The sequence below is a fragment of the Limulus polyphemus genome, unplaced genomic scaffold, assembly GCF_000517525.1.
Source record: "Limulus polyphemus unplaced genomic scaffold, Limulus_polyphemus-2.1.2 Scaffold77696, whole genome shotgun sequence".
Classification (NCBI taxonomy): domain Eukaryota; kingdom Metazoa; phylum Arthropoda; class Merostomata; order Xiphosura; family Limulidae; genus Limulus; species Limulus polyphemus.
Genome location: NW_013743292.1, coordinates 676 through 6,190, shown reverse-complemented (window position 1 = coordinate 6,190; position 5,515 = coordinate 676). Strand labels below are relative to the sequence as shown.

General features: G+C 31.1%; 1 long non-coding RNA gene across 1 annotated transcript; it reads right to left on the bottom strand.

Moving 5' to 3' along the window:
- Window positions 1-276: 276 nt before the first annotated feature.
- On the bottom strand, window positions 277-4,954 carry LOC111084512. The gene is made up of 3 exons (XR_002609598.1): window positions 4,911-4,954; window positions 903-955; window positions 277-336 (listed from the first exon to the last, which is right to left on the bottom strand). It is a non-coding gene; the product is annotated as an uncharacterized LOC111084512 (long non-coding RNA).
- Window positions 4,955-5,515: the final 561 nt, after the last annotated feature.

Genomic DNA, 5,515 nt, shown 5'->3' with positions numbered 1-5,515 from the left:
TTAACTTTTAATTTAATTTTTCATTCAGTCTTAGAATAAAGTTCAGTAAGATTCACTCGAGAACATATTTGATGTATTTTTAACGATAGTAGTGAGTTAACCAAGTTTAATTTTGTCCGAAATAGACTAACGGGTTTAAACTTCTCGCTGTATCTTCATGTTTTTCAACGTTGGATATTGCCTTCTGTATAACATTTCTAGGTAGATCTGTTCGTTCATCTACGGTTCCAGGTAATGTTGGGTATTTTGTTTCCAAAGAGTCCTTTTTCTACTCCTTGTAAACTATCAAATAGCCTGCATACAGTGTATGAATGAGCCAGTGGCCAGAACTTTCCACTAACACGAAAGAACAATATGCCATTAATAACGGTTTAATATTCATATAAAGAAATAGCAAAAGGAATGGAACAAAGACGTGTATAAAACTTAAAACATCGAATAACAACATTTGATCACTATCACGTGAGAAAAGTCATTGAAACTCATGATAAAGTCTTTATTCAGAACATTAAAAACTTTACAACTTTAATATCTGCAAGTCACCGGTAATGGAAACTGGTATCAGTCTCATAACTTTTAGAAACTTTAAATGACGTAACTGATTAGAATGCGAAGCAGCGTTTAGACGGAAAACAAATGTTACAGGTTAACTAAACAATAGAAAGAATAACAAATGAACAGAAAACAAAACCATAACGAAATAAAAGTAGAATTTGCTACCTCGTATTCCTTCCCCGTTCGAAAACCGAAGTGATCACATTAATCACTTCTTATAAATTACCAGTTTTAGTACCCTTACTATTAATGACCTCATTATACTGACACCATGAATCCTGCCCAGTTTAAGTACTTATACCTTACAAGGAAAAAGCGTAGTGTTCTCCGATCTTCAGCTTCTCTACCTTCTGCTCAGATTCAGGTTACGGTAAGTTAAGTCCAAAGACCAGCAAAGTTGCTATAATTAATTAGATCAAGAGATTTGAAATAATATGATCATTATTTATATACTCATTACAAACATTAACATCTATAAGTCACCGCTATGAGAAACTGGTGTCGGTCTCATAATCAAAATTTTAAATTTATGGGAATAACAAGTGCAAATTAAAAACTTATAGATTAACTAAATGATAGAATGAGAAATAAATGTAAACAAATCCAAAATGAAATAAAATTAAACTTTCTATTTCACACTCTTTCCCCTTTAGAAGAAGTGATTACATTATTCAGTTTAAAATTAAATCCTTACTTGTAACGTTATACTGACATCCTACACGGTTTAACTATAGATATAGTACAAGGAGAAACCATTTTTTATATATTCGACTTTCGCATTAGGTTCTAGTTCAGCTTAACGAAGTTAGAGTTCTAAGACCAGTTAATTTGTAATAATTAAATAAATTTTGTACATACTCTTTACCAATATTAATATCTGTACCTCACTGATATGGGAAACTGATGTCAGTCTAATAATTCATATAAATTCAAAATTGATGAGATTAGCTAGAAGGCGAGTTAGCGTTGAAGTGTAAATAAAAATCCAGAGGTTAACTAAACGATAGAATGAATAATAAATGAACGGTAAATAAATCCATAACAAAATAAAAATAGAATATGCTACCTGACACTCCTTCCGCTTTAGACAAAGAAAGAGATGATAAAGTCATTCCGTATAAATTCCAAATTTTTGTATTCTTACTTTTAAGGTCATCGTTATACTGACATTATGAATCCCCCCCTTCCACAGTTAAGTACAGATACTAGGACAAATTGTTTATGTTATTAACTCTTCAGGTTAATCTTATCTAGTTTCCTGCTGTGGTTCACCTTACAGGGAGTGCTCGAGTTTCAAGACCATCTAGGTTGAGCACATGACTCGTTGGTTCGAAGGAAGAGATGTGGACACGTCGAAATAAGTTGTTAATGTAGAGGGGAGGCGCTCTCCAAGCCTTTTTTCTGTAACGATATAGAACGATTAGCATTTTCTGGTATAGAAATAATTTGAGAAAATATTTTTCAATTTAGAGAAGTAAAATTGTTCTACCATTGAATTGATTTTTTTTCAATATAAAAAAAAAAAATAGTAATATAAATAATAAGTTTAGATAGTCCATTCTATACGAGAATATATTTTAGAATAAGAAAATTTAATAAAGACAATAAATATATTCTTAATAACAGCGTTAGAAAATTAAATTTTAATTGTGTCGGAAAGATACTAACGGTTGTAAGCTTCTCGCTGTATATTTCGATGCATTTAAACTTTGGATAATATTTGTTTAATATCTGTAAATAGTTCTGTTCGTTCTTCTACGGTTGAAGGTGATGTTGGGTATTTTGTCAGTTGTTTCAAAGAAGTCCTTTTTTTGACCCCTTAAAACTAATTATGTAGTTCAGATGTAGTTTATGGGTATTCCCATTGCCAGAACTTTGTTCTACCTAGAAAGAAAAATATACCATAAATATCATGATTAATATTTCTATAAATAAAAGGAATTATAAGATACAATATTTACAAAACTACAGTGTATAATGTTTTAAATAACCAATAACACTTACTATTTCTCGTGATAGTATCAATATTTCCAACAAGTTGGAACATTATTTACATACTCTTTTGCAACATTAAAATCTGAAAGTTACTGATACGGGAAATTAGTGTCAGTCTCACAACTTTTAGAAGCTTTAAATGACGTAGTTAATTAGAATGAGAGGTAGCGTTTAAACGTAAAACTGAACATTTTATAGGTTAACTAAACAATAGAAAGAATAAATTAACTGAAAACAAAACCATAACGAAATAAAAATAGAATTTGCTACCTCACATTCCTTCCCTCTTCTGAAAAAAGAAAGTGATTACATTAATCACCGTTTATAAATTCCCAATTTTCGTATCCTTAATTTTAACGACCTCCTTCTACTGACACCACGATTCCTGCCTAGTTTAAGTACATATACCTTACAAAGAACAATCGTAGTGTTCTTCCATCTTCAGCTTCTCTACCTTCCGGCTCTGGTTACAGGAAATGGAATTCAAAGACCAGTTAAGATGCAATAATTAACTATTTAGACCAAGAGATTTAAAATCATGTGATCATTATTTACATGCTCTTTAACAACATTAACATCTACAAGTCACCGTTATAGAAAACTGGTGTCAGTCCAATACTTAAAATTGATGTGAATAACTAGATTGTGAATTAGCGTTTAAATTTAAAACTAAATATTCACAACTTAACCAAACGAGAGAATGAATAATATAAGAACGGTTAACAAATTCAAAATTAAATAAAAATTAAACTTTCTACCTAACACTCCTTCCCCCTTTAGAAAGAAAGGGATTACATTAATCACTGTTCAAAATACCTAATTTTAGTATCCTTACTTTTAACGCCCTCATGATACTGACATCGTCATTCCTTAACAATTTTATTTCAGATACCTTACAAGGAAAAATCATTACATTATCTTCTATATTCGGCTTGAACTTTAGCTTCCGGCTCTAATTCAGTTTAATGGAAGTCCTTGGGTTCCAAACCCAGCTAATCTGTGATAACTGACTAAACTACTCACATCAAGAGATCAGAATTCATGCGCACACTTTCCCAACATTAATATCTGTATGTCACCCCTATGGAAAATTGGGGTCAGTCTGATAATTCATACAATTTAAAAAAAATTGATGTGATTAACTAGAGTGTGAGTTAGCGTTTAAATGAAAGTTAAAAATAGACAGATTAACTAAACGATAGAAGAAATAATTGAATGGTAAACAAAAGAATAACAAAAACAGAATTTGCTATCTCACACTCCTTCCCTTTTCGGAAACCGAAGTGATTATATTAATCATTCCGAAACTCCCAATTTTCGTATCGTTACTTTTAACGCCTTCACTATATTGACACTATGAATCCATTACAGTTTCAGAAACCTTACAAGTAGAAATAATTCATATTCTTGAATCTTGAGCTTCATCTTCTCTACTTTCCTATTCGGGTTCAACTTGCAGAAAGTTCAGTTCAGAGATCAGCTAGGTTGAGCAGAAGACAAAAGTCATTAGCATGTTCTGTCTAAGGATGAGATTTGGATACACCAGAATTAGTTGTTTATTTTGTTGGGCAAATCTCCAAGCCTTCAATTTTGTGAAAATACCTAGGATAAGAATGGTGTCAAGGAATTAACTGGAGAAAAAAAAATTATATCTTTTAAATTAACAAAAAAACTAATCACAACCAGTGAGTTTGGACAGTCCAATTCAATATAAAATAAATTTAAGTAAAATTGTTTACTCCAGAAGATAATGGATGTATTTATAATAATATCATTTGGAAGTTAACTACTTTTAGTTGTGACTTACCGTTACTAGCTTATCAACATTGTATCTTGTCTTCTGTATAACGTATTGAAATAGTTGTGTTCGTTGGTTGTCTTCAAAACATCGTTCTTTGACACCTTATAAACTATTAAGTAATTCGTATAGAGCTTATGGATATGAAAGTGTTTAGGACTTGTACTAACATGAAAGAATATACCACTAATAACAGGAGTTTTGTGCATATGCTTTCTTTTTCTAATTTCTTTTATTTATTGAAATATTATACAAAACATCTAATAACAGATACTTCTCCACTAACTCTCGTGAACAAACTTATTGAAGCTCATGACACGGTTTATATTCAAGAAATTAAAGATGTATTTTAACATTATTTACACTCTTCTCCGACATTATTATTTACAAGTCACAGATAGGGAAACTGATGTCAGATTAACTAAACAATAGAAAGAATAAAGTGAACTGATAACAAAACCATAAAGAAATAAAAAATAAAGCTTGCTACCTCACACTCCTTGCCCCTTTCGAAAAATGAAGTGATTAATAACTCCTGAATTACCAATTTTCCTATCCTTACTTTTAACGACCGTGTGATACTGACATCATGAATCCTGCACAGTTTAAATACATATACCTTACAAAGAAAATCCGTTCATATTCTTCAATCTTCAACTTCTCTACCTTCCGGCTCAAGTTATGGAAAATCCTCGAGTTCAGAGACAAGCTAAGCTGCAATAATTAATTAACTAGTTAGAACAGATTAATTCATATAATCATTATTTACATACTATTTACCAACATAAATATCTGTACGTCACCGATATGGGAAACTGGTGTCAGTCTGATAACTCGTAGAATCTGAAAGTTAATTCGATTAGCTAGGAGGTGAGTTAGCGTTTAAGTGTAAACTGAAAACTGACAGATTAGCTAAACGATAGAAAGAAGAAGTTACCTGTAAACAAAACCATAACAAAATAAGAATTTGCTACCTCACACTCCTTTCGAAAACCGAAGTGATTACATTAATTACTCCTAAATTCCCAATTTTCGTATTCTTACTTTTAACGGCCTCATTACACTGACATTATGAATCCTTTACAGTTTCATTACAGATACCCTACAAAGTGAAATAATTCATGTTCTTGAATCTTCTTCTCTAATTTTGTGCTCTGGTTCACTTTA